At 41.3% G+C, this 23,817-nt stretch overlaps 1 long non-coding RNA gene across 1 annotated transcript in view; it reads right to left on the bottom strand.

Annotated features, from left to right (window-relative positions):
* Window positions 1-23,817, bottom strand: part of LOC147022613 (uncharacterized) — a 121,081-nt gene that overhangs the window by 22,371 nt on the left and 74,893 nt on the right. The window contains exons 2-3 of the long non-coding RNA XR_015059815.1: window positions 20,658-20,743; window positions 13,036-13,103 (exon numbers count right to left, since the gene is read on the bottom strand). This is a non-coding gene — a long non-coding RNA (uncharacterized LOC147022613). The remainder of the gene's footprint in view (window positions 1-13,035; window positions 13,104-20,657; window positions 20,744-23,817) is intronic.

Here is a 23,817-nt window from a genome sequence, read left to right as displayed (position 1 = left end):
CGATCCTGGACATGCATTTAGGGAAATAACTGTTTGAGGACCTGGATGTTTGGATGCATTCTTCGGATCGGATTCTGAAATCCGTAACAATATGTTGGTGGATGAGGGTTAAGTTAAGTTATGAAACAGAATTGTCATCTTTCAAATGGAAAAGGGTAGTTGGACTTTGATACAATTAATAATTTATATTCGTCCATAAATAACTGCATTCAGATTCAAGTTCCAATTTAATTTTGAACTCGGAAAGTAATCAAAGATGAAGGCTGAAACGATTGGGGAAAAAACAAACAATTTAATTCCGCAACAAAAAGCCCTCATTGTCATCGGTTGTCGATTGAAGGGTTATGTTCAATCAAAACACAGAACATCTGGTTCTTAAGTTCTAACCCTAACCCTAACCCTAACCCTAACTTCCCTGCGGGACTTTTACCCTCTCCATTTTGTCCACATTTAAACAACTGCAATGTCGTGAAAAGAAGAGGCTTCCACATAATATATTTTTACCCCACATACGCAAAGCGAAAAGTGGGGCTGAGCAATTGGTTCGCTTTGTCTGTCTGTCTGTCTGTCTGTCTCCATGATCGAGGAACACTTCATTGCAATTGATTATTGTTACCTCTACCACCGAAGGTGAAGGAGGTGATGTTTTCACCCCTTTCTGTCTGTTTGTCTGTCTGTTTGTTCTGTTTGTTTGTGTGCAGGATATCTCAAAAAGTTGCAGACAGATTTGGATGAAAGTTGGTGAACATGTTGGGTGTGTGAAAAGGAAGAATTGATTCTATTTTGGTGAAGATCCGAATCCGGATCTCGATACGAGAATTATTTAATTTCTTTCCTGATCCTTCACCATCGAGAGATTGGGCCAAAAACGATATAGTACTGAATACCATGATATTTCAAAAATGTATTGGGCCCGATATGTTCTCGTGGATCAGGCATTACGTGGTGGAGGTATGCGCTCTACCGAGTGTCCTTATAGTTTAAACAGGAATCGGAACATGAACCTGCAGCTTTGCAGCACTTTTGCTCTAAAATTGGCAAATTGTACGGAATCTCGTCTCAATTGAGGAGTGAGATTTATTTATTTGTTTTTTTTAACTCTTGTCTGCCTGTCTGACAATCAAACAAAATTGAAAATCATTCCAAACAGGAAACTTACTGTTTTTTAAGGACGTTACAATGGACACAAACAACAGGCACGAAGAACTAACGCGTTTGAAAGTGTGCCACACCAGCACCTTCTCCGTAAGCTTTAGTTGTATGGAATTGAGGGACATCTACTAAATCGGATGGAGGAGTACTTGACTGGATGATCACATAAAGTTGAAGTGAGAGGAAAGTTATCGCACAGTGTGAACGTTCTGAGTGGTATTCCACAAGGAAGTATACTGGGACCAGTGTTGTTCATCCTCTTCATCAACGATCTCCCAGAGGATGTCGACTCAAATTTGAAGCTCTTTGCAGATGACAATAAGCTTTACAGAGTTGTTGACCGTCAAAGCGATGCTGAAGCCCTTCAAAGAGATGTAGATGCTGTCACTGAATGGTCAAGAAAGTGGCAATTACCATTAATGAAGAGAAATGTAAATTAGTCCATTATGAGAAAAAAAAAAATCAGAGATGAACATACTCCATGTCAGATGATTCAGGGCAGAAGGACGTCAAGGAATAGAAAGAGGAAAAAGACCTTGGCATTACATTCGATAAAAGTCTATGCTTCACTACTCATGCTGCTGACGCTACCAAGAGAGCTCTAACATGAAGCTGGGAATCATGAAAAGATCTTTCTCAGCTCTAAAACAGAAAGGAATTCGTCAACTCTGCAAGACCATTGTGAGGGCTCCACTAGAATACTGCAACTCTGCACGGTACCCCACATACAAGACTGATGAGGACCTGATGGAGAAAGTACAACAAAGAGCTGCCAGACTAATACCTGATGTATGACATCTCGAATACCCAGACAGACTGAGAGCCCTGAAATTACCAACACCAGCCTCGAGAACACAAAGGGCAGAACTCATCCGAGTCTTCAAAATTGCCAAGAAGTTTGATAACCTGGAGGCCATGAAATTCTTGGACATGGACAAGGGGTCAAGAACCAGAGGTCACAGACTGAAAATGAGGAAATACCACTGTCGAACCAGATTAAAGCAGAATGCATTCTCAGTCAGAAGCATCAACAACTGGAACTCACGAGCTGAAAGAGCAGTCAACGCAAAAACAGTCAACCAGTTCAAGTCAGCACTGGAAGTACACCAGGAAAATCATCCATTTACCAAACCTCGTGGGATACATATATCGGCGTGGTGACGAGGGGCAAATAAGGACCGCTTCCAGCCTCCACATCCAAGTAAATACAAGTAACTAATGTACCGTGTTGAATAAGGTGGTGTATAAAATGCTGCATCAACAGCAGTAAACTTCCGGAAAAAAAACAAAAATCATACGAACTTTAAAATCTTTACTTTAGTTAAGTTGAATGATATACTTGAACATTGGAGAACACAAATCACCTTCTTGGCGCTTTCAAAACCCTTCCGTTTAGCAGTACTTGGACAAAATATGACATTTTACGTCATTATGACCAATCAAATTTTCCACTTGCTCTCTTGCTCTCAGTTGCTCTCATTTACCGTTGGGGATTATCGAGAGTCAAGCAACATCATGGCTCATCTGAAATATAGATCATGGTCGGAAATGCAAAGCAAGAGTTTGAAAACCCTTTCCTTCCCTTTTGCTCAAGACTGCAACGGGATAAGAGTGTTCCATGGACGCTGGTTTTTTTGTTTGCGGTGGCAAAGCTAATTTTAATAATATAATCAGCAGGCAGAGCAATTAATACATAAATGGACATTCACAATTCTTAATTCATTCGGCAAGATTGCGATGTCAACAAAAAGCATGAAACCAAAACTTGATTTTAATCTTTTTCCACGAGCCATACATAAACCTCAGAGAAGCGAGATAAAGGAATAAATGATCGGGACTGCAAAATAATGATTAATTTTAAGCAAGGGGAGATGAAAGTAAATGGAAGATAAAGATCTGGAGTGAGGCCTGCGAGCAGTGAGCTCTGACGCCTCGACTAGCCTCGAGAAAGGAGCTCCATGAAACCCTCTCCCCATCCAAAATGTCCCATGTATTCCACACTCAAATAATGGGATGGGTGTCCTGGGTCATGCTGTTGTACTAACTGCTAGCACGTATGCAGGCTCTGGCAAGTAAAGTCGTATATGGAGGCCGTTTGGGCAGACACATATGCTTGGACATTTAGGAAGACTGCATACTGAATATATTTTTCCTCATTTCCTCACCTACCCACTCCAGCAAACAGGACTCAATACAAGGAGGTGGTGTAATGGTTAATGGTTTGATAATCCGCTCCGACTCTGGGAGGTCGGTAGTTCAAACCGCGGCAGTCACACCAAAGACTTAAAAAATGATACGTGCTGCTTCCTTGCTTGATGCTCAGTATTTAAAAAGGATAGCGCACGGACAAAAAAGCATGGCTTGGCAGCCATAGCGCAGGCTTTGATGGACATCATGACCTCATCCTGTGTTGAAGTTCCTTGCAAGGGAAAAAAACTCCTCAAACACCTCCATCTCCTAAAACTCCTTCATCTCCTCAAACTCCCCCATCTCCTCAAACTCCTCCATCTCCTCCCTCCATCTCTTTAAACTCCTCAAACTCCTCCATCTCTTCAAAGACCTCAAACTCATCCATCTCCTCCATCTCCTCAAACTCCTCCATCTCCTCCATCTCCTCAAACTCCTTCATCCCCTCCATCTCCTCAAACTCCTCCATCTCCATAAACTGCTCAAACTCCTCCATCTCCTTAAACTCCTCAAACTACTCCATCTCCTCAAATTCCTCCATCTCCTCAAACTCCTCCATCTCCTTAAACTCCTCAAACTCCTCCATCTCCTTAAACTACTCCATCTCCTCAAATTCCTCCATCTCCTCAAACACCACCATCTCCTCAAACACCTCCATCTCCTCAAATTCCTCCATCTCCTCAAACACCTCCATCTCCTCAAACACCTCCATCTCCTCAAACTCCTCCATCTCCTCCATCTCCTTAAACTCCTCCATCTCCTCAAACACCTCAAACTCCTCCAACTCCTCCAACTCCTCCATCTCCTCAAACTCCTCCATCTCCTCAAACTCCTCAAACTCCTCAAACTCCTCAAACTCCTCAAACTCCTCCATCTCCTCAAACTCCTAAAACTCCTCCATCTCCTCAAGCTCCTCAAACTCCTCCATCTCCTCAAACTACTCCATCTCCTCAAACTCCTCCATCTCCTCAAACCCACAAATAGAGATAACCAATGACACATACACACACACACACACACACACACACACACACACACACACACACACACACACACGTTACAGTAATACAGTTTATAAACGTACACACGCATAAAATACATAAAAGCGACAAACACAAATATTTACCTTTAAACAGAGTTCTTTGGTGAGGAATTAGCAAAATTCAATGAAAAAGGTATCAAGGCCCAGAACACAAAACGTCGATCTATACTCTGCCTTCACAACCAGATCACGGCAAACACGTGGTCGGATGAACCTTATTGTTTTTACGTATGTACCGATGTCGAAGTGAGGGGTGGATTATGTTCGGATTGTCGCACAAAAGGTTAAACAAAGCAATAACCTGTAAAAATAAAATTGCACATTTTCAGCAGATGAGACAACTCCTGAGGAACCACAGGCCCCAACAGAGGCGCAAATGTACGTCTATCCAATCGATGTTCCCTTGAGAGCACAGATACTTTTACTGAAACAAACAAACAAGCAGCTTGGAGAGCGCTCGCCAAGTGGCTTAAGCTCTCAAGCAAGCATTCCACCAAAACGGTCATTAGGAAACGGCTAGTTTGGCACGTGATGAGCAAACACATTAAATATACACCTCCAGGAGACGCGCTAAATGTCAAGCCACGAACACTGACGTCTCTGGATGTTTATAAGCATTGCAATGTACCCAGCGATTCGTAGCTATGACAAACAGGCATTCGATAATATGAGTGAGGAAAGTGAAAACAACAACTTTATCATTAAGAAATCGTTGCGGCCTGTTTCAAGTTAAGACGTGGTTGAGCAGGCCAAAAAACATGGCGGCTTCAGACCCCGGCGAGGTTACCCAGGAAACACCGTCAGACCCAGAGAGTGAGGTGGCTTAGGATCGCCTGATGAAGGATATAATTAAATAAGGCCGTTAATTATCTTCAAAAGGGGTGTTTTAATTAACCCAAACACGCAATGTTCACCCTTGCACTTCCTTGGAGTTTTCTTCGTATGAATGCAAAGTGCTGCGTGTTACAAGTGGAAAAAAATTGGCACGGTAATTTAGAAAAGATGTAAATACGAGAAACGGCTCAGAAATCGGGTGTTATCAAATATATTTTGCTTTGAAACTCACAAAGAGAAACCATATAACCTTTGCAAAGCAAATCTGATAACCAAATACTTAAGAAACAGGCGCTAGGACAAAGGAAAACCTGATAGAACCTCCATAAGATACGGGATGAAACTTTGCCACCACGGCCCCCATAACAGGGATGGCATGTCCACACACCGCAGAGAGTCCGACAGATCCAAATCTACCCATGTACCACGTCCGTGTGTGCTGTAAATGTACCTCTACCTTGTAGTAACTGTCAACCGTACATCCCAATCAGGACACGAACTGTACTGTACAGCTCGGTAAGTGGCTTAAGCACTCCAGCGCTCCAGCGAAAAGCCTGGCTTTGCAAGCGATTACCAATTGTCGTCAATACAACGACACACCTGGAAACGCCCGTGCAATCTCCGAGTTGAACAAATCAACACTTTTTTTTTCGGATTCGGAACTGCTGATATTTTCATATCTGGAACTTACATCTATTTATCAATAAGAAATCGTTGCGGCCTATTCTAGGTCAAAAAAAATGGTGGCTTCAGACCCCAGCGAGGTTACCCAGGAAACGCCTTGAGACCCCAGACAGCGAGGTGGCCGAGGATCGCCTGATGAAGGATATAATTAATTAAGGCCATTAATTATTATCTTCAAAAGGGGTATTTTAATGAACCCAAACACCCAATTTTCACTCTTGCACATCGTTAGAGTTTTCTTAGTATGCATGCAAAGTTTCAGGCTGCTCGGTTTTGTAGTTTTGGAGTTATGGAGGAGAAACACTGACACACACAAACACACACACACACACACACACACACACACACACACACACACACACACACACACACACACACTTTTATTAGTGCAAAAATATATATATATATATATATATATATATATATATATATATATATATATATATATATATAGATTAATTTTTTTTAAGCAAGAGAAAGGGAGAAGTTAAATAAAGGGGGCTTCAATCACAAGAAGGGGGTGGGAAAAATGGACGACATCAGCTTGAAGGATTCCCTGCGGCGTCCTGGACGACTGCACGGATGCACTATAATAATCTTTAGTGCATAAACCTGAAGGAAACTTATGCAAGATATATTACTGTGATGTCATGATGTACAAACAATCAGACCGACCATGATGCATTCAACTTCACGAAGGTTTTATTGACAACAGTCAGCTCCATTATTGGTCCCGTGTGTCGAGCATGCGCACTCGCGTCAAACCCAAGGACTGGCAACACATAGCAATATCTCCCCCTTTAATTACAAATCCAACCGGTCTGGATGTTTAGATACACAGGAGGACCGACACAAAGGAGTTGTTACAAGTGCAGATTTAGGTGACATGGACAAACGCATCGGACTTGCAGCGGGTCCAGGTAGAGAAACTCCGGGTGGAGATGCATTACTGACACCTTCAGATGCAGGCTCGGAAACAACATTTGCATTCTCGGACAACGGAACAATAACTGGATGAATCACAGAATTTGCATCATCCACCAACTCAATATAACGCAGCTTGATCTGATCCACATGTCCATCTTTCAGCTCGACACAAAAAAACACGAATTCCTTCCTTGCTAATAACAACACCTGGTGGCCATTTCACTCCAAGGACGTGGTTCAGTACATAAACTGGATCGTTTACAGCAAAGTCGCGCAATGCAGCCGTGCAATCATGATCGTATTTCTGACTCTGATGCTTGTTATCAAGAGTTTCACCGATGTCAGAATGAACAAGAGAAAGTCTGGTTTTGAGTTCTCGCTTCATAAGCAAGTCGACTGGAGGCACTCCAGTTACGGTATGTGGTCTGGATGTGGAACATAGCAACATGCGTGACAAACGCGTTTGAAGGGAACCTTAAGTAACACGCCTTAACCCTTGCTTGATAATCTGTACAGCACGCTCTGCCTGACCATTAGAAGCGGGTTTAAACGGAGCAGAACAGACATGTTTGATGCCATTCAACCTCATGAATTCCTGAAATTCCTGACATGTAAAACATGAACCATTATCGCTTACCAACACATCAGGTAGACCGTGAGTAGTGAACATGACACGTAGATTCTCAATGGTGGTGGCAGAAGTGCTGGTAGATACGATAGAGCACTCAATCCACTTGGAAAACACATCAATGACAACAAGGAACATTTTTCCCAAGAACAGACCTGCAAAGTCAACATGAATCTTGGACAAAGGTTTGGAAGGCCACGACCAAAGACTCAGCGGTGATTCTGGTGGTGACTTGCTGAGCTGCGTACACGTATCACAACAACGAACACAAGATTCAAGTTCAGAATCAATACCAGACCACCAAACATGAGACCTTGCGATAACTTTCATCGTAACAATACCAGGGTGGGTACTATGTAGTTCAGAAACCAACTTGTCTCTTCCCTGTTTCGACATGATGACACGTCGGCTCCAAAGTAAGAATTCTGACTGGACAGACAACTCATCTCCACGACATAAATATGGTTTGTACTCCTCTGAGTCTGGTACACGGGACCACTCGCCAGTCATTACACAATGCTTAACTACAGACAACACAGGATCTCTGTTAGACCACAATCTCACTTGAGCAGCAGCGACTGGAGAATTGTCACTCTCAAACACATTCATAGCTAATACGAGGTCAGCAGGTTGATGGGTATTGTTATAATCAGTGATAGGTACCGGCAGTCGACTCAATGCATCAGCACAATTCCCAGTGCCAATCCTGTAACGAATGGTAAGATTGTAACCAGACAGCGTCAAGGTCCACCGCTGAACACGTGATGACGCATTGGTGTTGATTCCCTTGTTCTCTGAACACAAAAAAGTGAGCGATTTGTGATCAATTTCAAGATCAAATTGATGACCAAATAAATACTGATGCATCTTGGTTACCCCAAACACACAGCCTAATGTTTCTTTATCAACCAAACCATTGGCTCTTTCAGCGTTCGTCAAGCTTCTGGAAGCATACACAACATGTTGTAACTTGCCCGACTCATTGGCTTGTTGTAACACACAGCCTACCCCGTAGGCACTGGCTTCACATGACAATACAAGATGCTTACATGGATCATAATGAACAAGCAACTTGTTAGAACACAATCGACCTTTAGCTTCCTTAAAGGCATCATCCTGGGCCTTGCCCCAAACCCAAGTTTTCCCTTTCCGAAGTAACTGATGCAGGGGTTCTAGCACTGTTCTCACCCACGGCAAGAAACTGCCAAAATGGTTGAGCAAACCCAAAATGGAACTCAATTGTGACACATTTTCTGGTTTGGGTGCATCCTTGATTGCTTCGACTTTGGAATCACACGGCATGATCCCAGCGGCAGTGACTCTTCTGCCTAGGAATACAACTTCGGGCGCCATAAACACACATTTCTCATGTTTCAGTCCGAGTCCTACCTTGTCCAAACGACGCAGGACTTCCTCCAGGTTACTCAGGTGTTCCGCAGTGTTGCAGCCCGTGATCAGGATGTCATCCTGGAACTTGACATCTTTGGCACAGATTCCAATAGACCCTCCATGTTTCTCTGAAAGATGGCAGCTGCTGAAAATATTCCAAAAGGACAGCGACTGTAGATGAACAGCCCCTTGCGAGTGTTGATGCAAATGAGTTTCCTTGACTCCTCATCCAGCTCTTGTGTCATGTAAGCAGACATCAGATCCAACTTGGTGAATGACTTTCCACCAGCTAATGTCGAAAACGGGTCATCCGCTTTGGGCAGTGGATACTGATCCTGCATGGAGTGGTGATTTCTGGTCACTTTGTAGTCTCCACAGATCCTCACTGCTCCATCACCTTTCAGAACAGGAACAATTGGAATAGCCCATTCATTGAACTCAACAGGAGAGATGACCCCCTCACTCTGGAGTCTCTCAAGTTCACACTTGATCTTTTCCCTCATCAAGTAGGGAACAGACATAGCTTTACAGTCGATGGGCTTTGCTTCTGAGTCCAGATAAATCTGAACTTTCATCCCCATGAAGGATCCAATTCCTGGCTCAGAAATGGAAACTTATCCAGCGCTTGAGCACAACTGGAAGTCACCAGTGAAGACAGCTTTTTGATCTCATGCCAGTTCAGCTTCATGCTCTCAAACCAGTTGTGACTGAGTAATCTATGGCCATTGCCTGGTACAACCCACATAGGCTGTTCATAAATCACACCATCAAAAGACACACTGACATCTGTGCTGCCAATCACCGGAACAATTTCCTTGGTGTAGGTTCGAAGTTTGGCCTTCGCTGGACTAATTTTGGACTTCACAGCCTCACAGTCCCACGATTTGTCAAATGTCTCCTTGCTCATAATTGACTGCCTCGCTCCTAAGATCAACAGTTATCAGTGCGGTGCTGCCATGGATTGTATACATCTCACACTCCTCACCATGCAGTGACGACTCATCAGCTCCAGCAACATGCTCACCATCATCCGCATGATGCGTGGTAGCAGTTCTATCACCACTGCTGGATTGGGAACACCTCTTTTGAAGATGCCCGATCTTGCCACATCCGTTACATGTGTACCGCTTGAAACGGCACTGGTGAGCCATATGATTAAGCACCACAATGCCAACACAAGGTCTTGGGGCCTCTTGCTGCAGATGAAGCAGGTTTCAAACACACAACTGGCTAAGGTGTAGCCTTATACGAAGATTGAGCAATCTTATTTGCAGTATCTGCATTTGAAGAGTTCTGGCTTTTCGCCGAGATCTCCTTCAGGTTTTCAGTAGTTGTCGTACACACCTGTGCAGTCTTCACTGCTTTTCCGAGATCAAGGTCGTCTTCTTGAGTAAGGTGTTTTCATAAGATGACATCATGATTCACCCCAATCACAAAAAATGTCTCGGAGCATCTCATCAAGCACGGCAACAAACTGACACGGTTCTGCGAACCGGCACAGATCAGCGACAAAACGGGAAATGTCCTGATTTTCCTGGGGAGTGTGTAAATAAAACTGATACCTCGATATTATCAGACCAGCTTTCGGCTTGAAGTGTAGCTTGACGAGCTCACAGATTTCTTCATATGACTCGTCGGTCGGTCGTCGTGGTGATCGAAGGTTTTTGTTCAGTTCGTACACCTGCTGCCCGCACGCAGTCAACAACACAGCACGACGACGGACGGCATCACCAACAGCCGCCATGTTGTTGACCACGTTGAGAGGCTTGGTCCAGCCTCTCAACGAAATCCGCCCAATCCTCCCCATCGAAGTATTCATGGAGAATGCCGACAGTCGCCATGGAGACACGGATAGTTGTTTTTTTTTACCTCGTCGCCACTTGTGATGTCATAATGTACAAACAATCAGACCGACCACGATGTATTCAACTTCACGAAGGTTTTATTGACTAGTCAGCTCCATTACTGGTCACGTGTGTCATGCATGCACACTCGGCACTCACGTCAAACTCAAGGAAGGAATGTTCCAGTATTTTGTTCGACCTTGTGGTTGGAAAAAAAAAACATGGAGTTCAACATCAAACGATAAAGAAATTCTTCTTAAAGCCACTGTCACACCTTGACGATTTAGCCAGCGTATGCCGACGTATGAAAAAATTGTCTAAAATGCTGGCACACGTCGAATACGTTATGGGTAAGTTTTGTATACGTTAAGAGCACGCTGGCATACGTCGTAGTACGCCGAGCTCGTCGACAAATTTTAACATGCTCAAAATTTTTCGACGTATGCCAGCGTGCTTCAGCGTGCTCTTAACATATACAAAACTTACCCTTAACGTATTCGACGTGTGCCAGCGGATTTGGCAAATTTTTCATACGTCGGCATACGCTGGCTAAAACGTCAAGGTGTGACAGCGGCTTTAAAACTGCAAACCCTGACCCTTTCTCCCTGCTCTCCATCACCTACGCTCGTCGAGCAAGTCCTTCCCTTTCCATTCCCTCTGAGAAATCGTATGATTATATCACTTTCCAATTGTTACCTCTGCCACCGAAGGTGAAGGAGGTCATGTTTTCACCCCTTTCTGTCTGTTTCTTTGTTACTTGCAAAATTGAAAAGATTTTTCAAGTATATTGGTCAGTCGATTTTATTATTGTCTGTTTATCGCCTACAGGTTGCAATTTTAAACGGACCTTCACAAAACTTCACCACATGGTAGAATTTGTAGAACTTCACCACACCACACAAGGAAGAAGCCTATTGTTTTTGAGATCAAAAGGTCAACTTAGGCCCAAAGTCAACAATGAAGGTGGTATTTCTAAAATCCTCAATTTTCATCCGATAGACTTGAAATTCGAAGAGGATCTTCATATCAGGTCACTGAATTCAACCAACCATTTATTTTTGAGGTCAACATTGACAAAAAGATCAACATAGTCTGAAATTCTAAAATTGTCAATTTTCATCCAATTCACTTGAAATTTGAAGAGGAGATGCATATTTGATCATTGAATTCAACAACCAACTATTTTTTAGGTCACATTTGTTTTCTGGATTTTGCAAGTGTCGTGCTCTGCACTTCTTCTTCTTCTTCTTCCTTCGGCTGCTCCCGTTAGGTGTCGCCACAGCGGATCATCCGTAAGATCCGCATAGTGATTTGGCTTAGTTTTTACACCGGATGCCCTTCCTGACACAACCCTGGTCGCCTCTTACGACACAGGGATATGGTACACCTATTCTAACCAGGGCTTACACCAGGCCCAGTACACTGGTTCTCACTTTGCCGACCTCGGAAGGATGACAGGCTGAGTCAACCCCCTGGTGTATTAATTCAAGTGGCCAACGGGGCTTGAACTCAGGACCTTTTAAATCCCAAGCCGCTACCCTAACCACAACGCCAACACCAGGCTTGTCGTGCTCTGCACTAAGATGTGTAATTCTAAAATTGTCAATTTTCATCCAATTCACTTGAAATTTGAAGAAATTTGAAGAAAAAAAACACATTCTAATTGTACATACTTTATACATGTACTCACTTTATACATGTACATACTTTATAGATGTACTCACATTTTATTTGCACATACTTTATAGATGTACTCACATTCTAATTGTACATACTTTATAGATGTACTTACATTCTAATTGTACATATTTCATAGATGTACTCACATTCTAATTGTACATACTTTATAGATGTACTCACATTCTAATTGTACATATTTCATAGATGTACTCACATTCTAATTGTACATACTTTATACTTGTACTCTGCACAGATTATAATGCTTTGTAAACGTATTGTACCCACATTCCCATTGTACATCCTGTCACGCATCTGGGGTTCGAGGCTTGCTCCAAGGGAAAGAACTCGGGTCCCTGCCGAACACCCAGTCCTTCGGCCGCCAGGCACAGATAACTCTGCGCACCGACAGGTTGCTCGGCAACCACGAACGCTCCATCAAACAATCAAGAAATTATTCTCGAAAACTGAAAACTCTGACCCTTTCTCCCTGCTCTCCGTTGCACAGACATGTACTCATCTCGCAAGTCCTTCCCTTTCCATTCCCTCTTAGAAATTGCACGATTATATCGCTTTCCAATTGGTTATACCTATTTTCATGTTTCAAAATAACAGAAAACAAAAAGCAAGTGAGATTTTTGTGATATTAGTGTGAATAATACGTTTCTCACCTGTTCCTCATATTATCCTGACTCCTCCTGATTGTGATTGGCATATAGACGAAAAAGATCAACACTTACTACAAAGAGGAACACACAAACAAAGGCATCAGGATTAATAAACATGAAAAGATTTTAAATCCTTGCATGGATAACTATTGGGGACAACATGCAGATGATGGGATACCACTTTGAAGGATTGAAAGGAAGAGCACACACTATTTGGATAAGCTCAAATAAGATTTCATAGATGAGAGAAAAATGGAGAAACTGGTTGCTGAGGAGTGAAGGTGAGCATGGATCTTGACTTAGGAAGAATGACATGAAACAGGTTGCGGGACCTCATGGGACTGGAGAGGAAGTGAAGGCACAAAGGGTTGCAGCAGTAAGACCAGAAAGACAATACAAGGATGGCAGATAGATGCACAAATCGACTTGACGTGATAGTGGGGCAACTTAGCAAAACAATTGTGCATTTTGTGAGGAAAGCACTAAATTTGGCACACGAGTAGCCTAACATATTATGAACAGATTTGGATATTGGGCCATCTCAAATTCAGCCGCTCATGGCTGTGGCAGCCATTTTCCACTGCCATCAAAAATTTTGAGATGGCCCAATATCCAAATCTGTTCATAATATGATAGGCTACTAGTGTGCCAAATTTGGTGCTTTCCTCACAAAATGCACAATTGTTATGCTATATTTAGCTAAGTTGCCCCACTATGATGAAGGAAACGACTCCATGTCTTGAGTAATGTAAGGAATTGGGAACAAACAAAAATCATCTTTATGATACAGAGTAGTTCTATGTAAAATCTACACATTGGGACCACTTTGGAGATGACATCCATCAAGGTTTTGATTAATGATGTTGCCAAGGAGATTCAAGGACGCACTTCCACCAGAACTGATTGTTGAGGTAAATTGGAAGGATTTCTTCCCCCTTATCTTTGTAAAGAAATCTGTTGTTTATTTCAACAAACTCTGTTCAGTGGTGAAGATCGAATCAGAATAAGTTGTCGATCTGATGGAATGAAAAGCTTCCACTTGCACATATTTATTTTTATTTTCTCATAAAATATGCTTGATAATAATAAACTTTTGGCATAATTTAACTTCTTCCTTATTTTTGTAAAGAAATCTGTTATTTTTTCAACAAACTCTGTTCAGTGGTGAAGATCGAATCAGAATAAGTTGTCGTTCTGATGGCATGAAAAGCTTCCACTTGCACATATTTATTTTTATTTTCTCATAAAATATGCTTGATAATAATAAACTTTTTGCATAATTTAACTTCTTCCTTATTTTTGTAAAGAAATCTGTTATTTTTTCAACAAACTCTGTTCAGTGGTGAAGATCGAATCAGAATAAGTTGTCGATCTGATGGAATGAAGAGCTTCCACTTGCACATATTTATTTTTATTTTCTCATAAAATATGCTTGATAATAATAAACTTTTGGCATAATTTAACTTCTTCCTTATTTTTGTAAAGAAATCTGTTATTTTTTCAACAAACTCTGTTCAGTGGTGAAGATCGAATCAGAATAAGTTGTCGATCTGATGGAATGAAGAGCTTCCACTTGCACATATTTATTTTTATTTTCTCATAAAATATGCTTGATAATAATAAACTTTTGGCATAATTTAACTTCTTCCTTATTTTTGTATGAAATCTGTTATTTTTTCAACAAACTCTGTTCAGTGGTGAAGATCGAATCAGAATAAGTTGTCGTTCTGATGGAATGAAAAGCTTCCACTTGCACATATTTATTTTTAATTTCTCATAAAATATGCTTGATAATAATAAACTTTTTGCATAATTTAACTTCTTTCTTATTTTTGTAAAGAAATCTGTTATTAATTCAACAAACTCTGTTCAGTGGTGAAGATCGAATCAGAATAAGTTGTCGTTCTGATGGAATGAAAAGCTTCCACTTGCACATATTTGTTTTTAATTTCGCATAAAATATGCTTGATAATAATAAACTTTTGGCATAATTAAACTTCTTCCTTATTTTTGTAAAGAAATTTGTTATTTATTTCTACAAACTCTGTTCAGTAGTGAAGATTGAATCAGAATAAGTTGTCGATCTGATGGAATGAAGAGCTTCCACTAGCACATATTTATTTTTATTTTCTCATAAAATATGCTTGATAATAATAAACTTTTGGCATAATTTAACTTCTTCCTTATTTTTGTAAAGAAATCTGTTATTTTTTCAACAAACTCTGTTCAGTGGTGAAGATCGAATCAGAATAAGTTGTCGATCTGATGGAATGAAGAGCTTCTACTTTCACATATTTATTTTTATTTTCTCAGAAAATATGCTTGATAATAATAAACTTTTGGCATAATTAAACTTCTTCCTTATTTTTGTAAAGAAATCTGTTATTTATTTCAACACACTCTGTTCAGTGGTGAAGATCAAATCAGAATAAGTTGTCGATCTGATGGAATGAAGAGCTTCCACTTGCACATATTTGTTTTTAATTTCGCATAAAATATGCTTGATAATAATAAACTTTTTGCATAATTTAACTTCTTTCTTATTTTTGTAAAGAAATCTGTTATTTTTTCAACAAACTCTGTTCAGTGGTGAAGATCGAATCAGAGTAAGTTGTCGATCTGATGGAATGAAGAGCTTCCACTTGCACATATTTATTTTTATTTTCTCATATAATATGCTTGATAATAATAAACTTTTGGCATAATTTAACTTCTCCCTTATTTTTGTAAAGAAATTTGTTATTTATTTCAACAAACTCTGTTCAGTGGTGAAGATCGAATCAGAATAAGTTGTCGATCTGATGGAATGAAGAGCTTCCACTTGCACATATTTATTTTTATTTTCTCATAAAATATGCTTGATAATAATAAACTTTTGGCATAATTTAACTTCTTCCTTATTTTTGTAAAGAAATCTGTTATTAATTCAACAAACTCTGTTCAGTGGTGAAGATCGAATCAGAATAAGTTGTCGTTCTGATGGAATGAAAAGCTTCCACTTGCACATATTTGTTTTTAATTTCGCATAAAATATGCTTGATAATAATAAACTTTTGGCATAATTAAACTTCTTCCTTATTTTTGTAAAGAAATCTGTTATTTTTTCAACAAACTGTTCAGTGGTGAAGATCGAATCAGAATAAGTTGTCGATCTGATGGAATGAAGAGCTTCCACTTGCACATATTTATTTTTATTTTCTCATAAAATATGCTTGATAATAATAAACTTTTGGCATAATTTAACTTCTTCCTTATTTTTGTAAAGAAATCTGTTATTTTTTTTCAACAAACTCTGTTCAGTGGTGAAGATCGAATCAGAATAAGTTGTCGATCTGATGGAATGAAGAGCTTCCACTTGCACATATTTATTTTTATTTTCTCATAAAATATGTCTCATAATAATAAACTTTTGGCACAATTTAACTTTTGTTTATGGAATGCAAACCAAACGTCTGTGATAGTAAACCCCATTTTAAATACCGATACATGGGAATATGTTTTAATCTCACCGACACAGCAGTGATCAAAGCATGTCGATGATGCCCTGTTGTCTGTCAGATAGGTCTCGATCAGGTTTGTTCTTAATCGCTTCGAAAACCTGCTGTTCACTTCGGATGTCACTCTATCCATAAGTTTCCATTAGATTATGTGGACGACGAATTCCAGCAACGCAAAGATACATACATGGATCAGCTTTAAAGAATGTTATAAATACATTTCCAAGTGTTTATGTGTTTGTTTGTTGCGTTTGTACGTTATTCTTTCACAGCCGAACTGTACCACCTAGAGGTCCCAAATTTTGGTTGTAGGTACTTCAGAATCTGGGCAAGGTCTGGAGCTGTTACACATTGGTCTTGCCATCTTGGCATCAATTTTAAGGCCACCGAAGGCTGTTATAAAGTGTATATTGGGATGTGAGGTTCAGCAGGGCTGCCGCCGACCAGCAGGCAAAAGGTAACTACCATGAGGCCAATAACTCCATCGCTTATCAATTTCCAACATGTTCCAAGAAACCCCACAGGGAAAAGGTCATCCAGCCAGGCAATGCCGGATAGCCCCAGCTCATATGCCATATGAAAAGTGCCAAAGAATCACACTGTGGTGCAATTTTCCATTTTCTCCTCTTCAAAAATTTTTTTTTTAATGGAACACTGGACCTGTAGCTTATCTGGGCCCTGTCTCAATGTTGTAACCAAAATTTGGTAGCATTCTGACTGGTGCGTCTGGAGAGGAAGATTTTGAAGGAATTTTCACGATTTTCTCAAAAATTTACCAAATCCGCCATTTTGACACTTCCAGTCATGTGATCAGCATGACCTCTGCATTTTAACATCAGGACTGTGTCAGCATGTTGTAACTCAAATTTGGTAGCATTCTGAATGGTGGGTCTGGAGAATTCGATTTTTGAATGAATTTACTACGTCGGCCACTTTGACCTACTTCAAGTCATGTGACCGGAACGAGCTTTGCAAACCCTGTCATGTAGAGGAATGTTGTTGCCAAATTTCAGCCAGATCGCCCCAGTGATTTGGCCAGAGAAGAGGAAATAGGAGATGGACGGATGGACAGATGGACGGACGGGCAGACAGAGATGACGGACAGTGCACGATGATAATATCTTATCTGGAATTTAAATTCCAGATAAGCTAAAAACTACAGCAAACTAGTTGCATGTTAACAGTTGACACTGAATTATTGCCATCAAACCGGTTTGAAAGTGATCTGTTTCCATTGCACCAGTGAGGAAATCCAGTATAATATCCATCAGAGATGGGAAACTACATTCACTGATAGTCACGTGAGTTGATTAATGACTCCATGCAATGAAATGGTTTACCATAAGATGAGCATGTAGAAATACAACTTTCAGCTGGTGAAGGATACTCCTTGAGAAAATTTTTCGTTCTTATTCATTCCAAGTCCTGTATATGGCATCGCTGGAAGGGACAGAATTGATTGACAATTCGTGATTGCCATGAGAATGTATTGACTTGGACTACCTGCTTGAACCATCACAGTTGAGGTGATGATGAAGGGTACCTGCTTCAACTGTTGAAGTTCACATGAGTTGCCTGGGTCCCAGGTGGAGATGGGTCGCCTGGATCCCAGGCAGAGTAGGGTTGCTTGGATTGCAGGTAGAGGCGGGTCGGCTGGATCCCAGGTGGAGGTGGGTCAGCTGGATCCCAGGTGGAGGTGGGTCGGCGAGATCGCAGACTGAGGCGGGTTGCCTGCCTGGATCATTGCAGTTCATATGACAGTTAGAGTGAGTGCAACTTCCATGCCATTTGGTAAAGAGTTCCAATATTTTGACCTCGCAATGAAGACGGAACAGTGATATATTATGTGCATGGAAAATGAGAGGAAATGGGTGAGGGTAATGTATCTCTCTAAAGAACAACAAACGCAGTTGCTTACATCTGTATATTGTAAGCCCTTCTTGACAGATAAGGCTTTGTTCAGTGTACCTTCTGTATACAAGTAGGGAAGGAGTCCAGATAGAAAATCAGAAACTGTGTGACTTAGAGTGTGCAGATGATGCTGTTTTGCTGGCTGTGACGGTTACACGACTTATAACACTCCTCAGGAGGATTAGTGATGAAAGTGAAAAATTTGGTTTGAATTCCTCAAACAATGCAGATGGGAGTGGCAAGACAGAATCAAAGGGGAGATGAAGATTTGAAGATAAAGGATGGGTTTCTTTTGATGTTTTGCCAATCTCACAAGTAGTTGAGTTTCTCCGAATCTCCGTAATGCTTTCCGATGTCGAAGAAAAAACACGAATAGTTTTGTCACGCATTGGTTCTAACGGAATACGAAACCATGCCAAAAGGTAGCAGGAAAAACGTTGTCAACCGTGAGTGACAGAACAATGCCAATATGAATTGGCAAGACAGCGTCAACAATGGCATCGTGACAATGTGAGGCAAGTAAGTCAGCAATCAGAGTGTGATGCCAATACGGCTCAAAATCGGAAAGCCGATACTACATCCGATTCTGAAAAATCGCCATCCTATGTAGCATGTGAGGCAGTCAGGAATATTTTGCAGCAACACCGACACCGTTCTCAATCTCATCGTGCAGCACGCACGGCAATACGATCTTGACAACATATCTCATCTTGACCACGCTGTACTCGAGCATACTTGCAGGTGAATGGATCAATTGTGTGGTCACTGTAATGCCTTGATGTGGAAAGACGAGCGTGTTGGAGGAACCATCAGCCAACCCTGATTGATTCGGTCGGTGTTGCCTATCTGGAAAGATTTGCATTCCGAATATTCCTGATCTATTACGTCGACTTCGTCATCTTCTTCCTGCCGATGACTATAGCCATTTACTTTTGATCACGCATCAGAAAAATCAAAGCAGGATTATGGATGGCCAACATAAATCGTGACGTCACAATCGATGATTATCGATTGTGACGTCACGTCACGATATCACAAACGGATGTGATGATTTCTGGAGGTTGTGCAAACTTGGGTATTAATGGTGTGCTTTATCAGTTGTTGGGTCTTCCAAGGAATTCTGCTGGACAAGAGCCCGCCGACACGTGATACTAGAACGCTAACTCGCAACGTTGTTTATTGTGAGATCGGATAGACAAAACGTTTTTTTCTGTTTGTTTACAACCACAATACTGAAATTATGGCAAACGGGAAGAAAGTAGAAGCATTTTCGCAACGTGAAAAAAAAACATCCGATGTATTGTCTCATCCATATTACGAAAGCGTATTGCTGTATATCCATGTTTTCTTGTTCGAATACCATCAGCGAAGCGACGGATATTGCTGCTATTCCCTTGTGAAAATTGCCTGTGTTCACATAAAGTTGTACTTCTTAGAAAAGCATTTCTAAGGCATGGTAGATACATCTGTATTATTATCCATTTTAAATAACCAGCTGCCGACATCAGCGCAAAACAGATGCACTGACGGCAGCTGAATGGTGCCGCCCCAGATTTGTGAGCCATGGCGTCGTCCATGCGTCATGGCGAAAAGAATGTTTAAGACTTTCTGATTCATAAATTTGATTGGGAGGATAGTTTTTCTGTAAAATAGTACCATTGTTTATTGGTTTCCGACCGGTTTCACCAGATGAGATTATAGGTTTGCTCTCGACCTGTCCATCCCACATGTGGCTTTTCAGACTTCTTTTCCAATATCCTTTAACTTATTCAACTGAAACTTGGTACATGGCTTTATCATGATAAGAAACAGAAGAAGTTCTAGTTTCAGGACGTTTCGTCAATTTTTCACAGAGTTGTGCTCGATTTAAACTAACAAAATATCACATCGGTAGGGGGGGCATGCATGACAAAGCAATTCTCACTCTCCTTGCTGTTATGGTCTTCTGTGCACAAGGTCCGTCCATTTGTGGCTCATCTCTCTTTAATTCTCGTAACCCATCTTATGCCGCTCTGCACGTGGCTAATTACATTCAGCCTTGATAATTAATGGTTGCTGGAGGACAAAAATTCAAGTAATTAACATGTGGGCTTTGCACGGATTCGGAGGATAGTCCTGATATGTAGCTAGAGCATGATGACAATGCACGGCCTCATACAAGTGTGTGAACGATTGAAGCATTTTGTCGCCTCAATTTCACCATCTTAGATCACCCACCATAGAGCTCCGACTTGGCTCCATCAGATTTTCATTTCTTCCCAGAAGATGATGTCACGGCCACCGTGAAGTTCCCATTCTGTCAGCTGAACACACACAGCGCTATTGTGACAACATGATAAAACGACTTGAACATTGGCAGAAATGTGTTGATTGCAGTGGTGATTATATTGAGAAGTAAATATGAAACATGGTCAAATAAAGATTGATGTATTTTTGTGATAAATACTTCACGAGCAGGGTACCCATCACTGGTGGGTTCGTCAACGTCTCACCTCAAATGAGTGTGTATTGGGAGAAACGGGATTTTCAGTGTAAATATTCAGTATGCAGATATCGCAGTTGGTGGTGCTGGTAACCTCGACAACCTCGTTCCATTCTACCAGTGAAGAGTTGCAATCCATGCTTGTTGTACCTCCTAAGTAATGCTTTTGGAGTGAGGGTGATATTATGAAAGCTCGGCTGAGAAAGTAATTTTGGCACATTTTGGGCCTACTGCCTGATAGAAGATCACCAAAGATCTTTTCATGCCAACCGACCACCAACAGGCACCTATCACTCTCCACATCAATTCTTCAGTCCCCAACCTGCCCCCTCTCTCCATACTCCCCATAGCTTTGCTTTTGGCAATTTCCATTCAGTATTTCTCGCATCAATTCATTCTGGTTTCCCATTCGATGATCAATAGATCAGTAGTTTCAGTTTCACTTTTCTACATCAGTTTCATTTTGGGATATCAGTTTTGATTCGTCATCGCAACTTGTGATGCGACACAAATGGGGCACGAAAAAGGTCGTTAAAAACTATTTTCGGGGGAATATTTTTCGATTTTCTAAAGGGTGTGGAGGGTCGAAAGTATTTTATAGCATTAAGGGTCATAAAGGGGTCTAAATTGTTTGAAGGGTCTAAGGGTCTTAAATTGGTCTAAATGTCTAAAGGGGTCTAAGATCAAAAGAGGTCTGAAGTGGCCAAATGGTCTCAAATTGTCCAAAGGGTCTTAAAAGGTCTATAGGTCTGAAAAGTGTCGAACACCGTCTATTCATCTCAAAAAAGGTCTAAATGGTTATTAAAGGGTCTAAGGGGTGTAAATGGTCTACAGGCCATACATAGTGTAAAGGAGTGAAGCTGGACTGAAGAAATTACCTCATTTTCGTAAATTAATTAACTCCGGAGTGCAACACAGCAATAATGGGCCAAATGACCTCCTCATGACTGTTGAAGATGCCTGTTTTGGTGCATCTTAGTGAAAAATCTGATCGAAGAAAACTTCGTCATGAATTAACTTTGGAAGCTTAAAGCAGTCAGGTCGCAATCAAAAATACATTTCTGTTTTTCATATATATATATATATATATATATATATATATATATATATATATATATATATATATATATATATATATATGTATATCTTCTTCTTCTTCTTTCAGCTGCTCCCGTGAGGGGTCGCCACAGCGGATCATCCGTATGATCCGCATAGTGATTTGGCACATGTTTTACGCCGGATGCCCTTCCTGACGCAACCCTGGTCGCCTCTAACGACACAGGGATATGGTACACCTATTTTAGACGGGGTATACACCGGCCCAGTATACTGGTATTCATTTCACCAACCTCGGAAGGATGACAGGCTGAGTCAACCCCCTGGTGTATTAATTCAGTGGCCCAACGGGGCTTGAACTCAGGACCTTTTGGATCCCAAGCAGCTGCCCTAATCACTGCACCAACACCAGGATATATATATATATATATATATATATATATATATATATATATATATATATATATATATATATATATATATATATATATATATATATATATATATATATATATATATATATATATATATATATATATATATATATATATATCCCTGTGTCGTAAGAGGCGACCAGGGTTACGTCAGGAAGGGCATCCAGCGTAAAACATGTGCCAAATCACGATGCGGATCATACGGATGATCCACTGTGGCGACCCCTCACGGGAGCAGCCGAAAGAAGAAGAAGATAAATATATATATATATATATATATATATACATATATATATATATATACATATATATATATATATATATATATATATATATATATATATATTTTATATTGTTGTGGATTCTCGCCACTCCGGCATGCGGAAAACCGCTTTTAGCCAAATCGCGGCCACGCACGCCCACCGGACATGGCAATCCAGTCGTAGCTTCCGGATCAACGCCGAAATCCAGCTACGGGTGTTGTTAACCACACCATAGACCAGCCAACTTTTCTGTCCACGCGCTACAGGGTTGATCACCGAATTGTTGATGTACCTAATTATTCATGCAGACAGAAATGCCGGGGATTTATACCTCGACGGGACCCGTACGGACATGAGCTGCTTTAAGCAGCTCACGCCATTTGCGATTGCCGAGCGGTTTATTATCGCCAAGCCCCGTCGGACCCGATTACTTTATCGGTGTTAAAAACCAGCTAATATTCTGAACGCAATTATGGCCGTTCAATGGAGGAAGGGATGCAAGGAGGAGGTGAATATTCAAACAATGACATTTATTAATCACGTATGCAGTCAATGAAGCAATGGGGGAAAGGGACAAGACACGAGCAAGAAAAACCTACAGCCGTTGTCTATTTATTCTGCACATGCACTTAACAACAATTCTACTTATTGGACAAGGCGCCACAGACTTCCATGCAAAAAAACCCCAGGAAAGAAAAGAACAGGGCCCGTAGGCCTTTAATGTTCCGCAGAGCTGTGAAGACCAAAGGAGTTACGCGAGACCGTGCAGGTTACCTGCCACCCTCGTGGTGACTCGCTGGGCGACCCTCGATGTCTCGTTGTCAACACGGCAGCTGGTGTAATGGTGACTCGGTTGGTCCAGCCCTTGCCCTACGGCCTGGTCGATCGGGCCTAGCTGACGACGCCTCAGAGGAGCGAACGGGCCTTGCTTTTTAAGAGTTGATGCTCTCTTAAGAGCCTGCTCACTCCTCAGCGTTGCTTGGACCGTTTTGGGGCCGGCTGGCGACTTCTCTCCGGCTGCAACCCGAGCAACAGCCCTGCACTGGACTCCAACCTTGACCGGACTCTAAACTCGGCTGCGCTCCAATGACCAACAGCCCTGCACTGGACTCCAACCTCCACTCCGAGCTCCACTCCGAACG

This window comes from Eptatretus burgeri, chromosome 7, assembly GCF_056783735.1.
Source record: "Eptatretus burgeri isolate ZD-2024b chromosome 7, Ebu_testis_v1, whole genome shotgun sequence".
Lineage (NCBI taxonomy): Eukaryota > Metazoa > Chordata > Myxini > Myxiniformes > Myxinidae > Eptatretus > Eptatretus burgeri.
The sequence above is the reverse complement of the archived record's forward strand: the minus strand, read 5'-3'. Positions and strand labels throughout refer to the sequence as shown.